This window comes from Nematolebias whitei, chromosome 9 (genome assembly GCF_014905685.2).
Source record: "Nematolebias whitei isolate Nwh7 chromosome 9, NemWhi1, whole genome shotgun sequence".
Classification (NCBI taxonomy): domain Eukaryota; kingdom Metazoa; phylum Chordata; class Actinopteri; order Cyprinodontiformes; family Rivulidae; genus Nematolebias; species Nematolebias whitei.
In genome coordinates, this window is record NC_056506.1 from 27,760,669 (window position 1) to 27,761,384 (window position 716).

The following is a 716-nucleotide window of genomic DNA, read 5'->3' on the forward strand; positions in this document are numbered from 1 at the left end:
ATTATCCGGCCCCCTTGCATTAATACTTTGTAGCACCGCCTTTTGCTGCAGTTCCAGCTGCAAGTCTCTTGGGGTTTGTCTCTATCAGTTTTGAACATGGAGACACTGAAATTCTTGCCCATTCTTCTTTATAAAACAGCTCGAGCTCAGTGAGGTTGGATGGAGAGCGTTTGTGAACAGCAGTCTTCAGCTCTTTCCACAGATTCCCAATTGGATTCAGGTCTGGACTTTGACTTGGCCATTCCAACACCTGGATACGTTTATTTGTGAACCATTCCACTGTAGATTTGTCTTTATGTTTTGGATCATTGTCTTGTTGGAAGATAAATCTCCGTCCCAGTCTCAGGTCTCTTGCACACTCAAACAGGTTTTCTTCCAGAATGGTCCTGTATTTGGTCCCATCAATCTTCCCATCAATTCTGACCATCTTCCCTGTCCCTGCTGACGAAAAGCAGGCCCAAACCATGATGCTGCCACCACCATGTTTGACAGTGGGGATGGTGTGTTCAGGGTGATGAGCTGTGTTGCCTTTACGTCAAACATATCGTTTTGCATTGTGGCCAAACAGTTGGATTTTGGTTTCATCTGGCCAGAGCACCTTCTTCCACATGTTTGGTGTGTCTCCCAGGTGCTTGTGGCTGCATCTCTGATCAGTCTTCTCCTTGTTTGAGATGAAAGTTTAGAGGGACGGCCGGGTCTTGGTAGATTTGCAGTGG